Below are 371 nucleotides of genomic sequence, written 5' to 3'. Positions count from 1 at the left end.
GCTCCTCCACACCGCATAAAAATATCATCCACAGAGGATGAAATATATATATGTGGGAGATGAATCTCCGCTCTAATAATGTTAAAGCCATCTTATGAGAGATGTGCTTATTGCAAGATTTGCATATCATCATGTTGGATGATAAAGATCCCATCACTATGGGGAAATCATAGAATAGTTTGGATCTTTGAACAAATGAATATAATGAATGTGAACCTGATTGTTCAAAAGTTGAAAAGACCACTATTCAAAATGTATACTGCAAATCAAATGCAAAAAGCTGATGGATGAGATTTCATATTGATCCTCGTTTAAATGAATATGAACTTGTAGTTCTAAGAAATCTCACATCCCAGCTAGAAATGCTCCAA

The sequence above is a fragment of the Camelina sativa genome, chromosome 12 (genome assembly GCF_000633955.1).
Source record: "Camelina sativa cultivar DH55 chromosome 12, Cs, whole genome shotgun sequence".
NCBI classification, from domain to species: domain Eukaryota; kingdom Viridiplantae; phylum Streptophyta; class Magnoliopsida; order Brassicales; family Brassicaceae; genus Camelina; species Camelina sativa.
The sequence above is the reverse complement of the archived record's forward strand: the minus strand, read 5'-3'. Positions refer to the sequence as shown.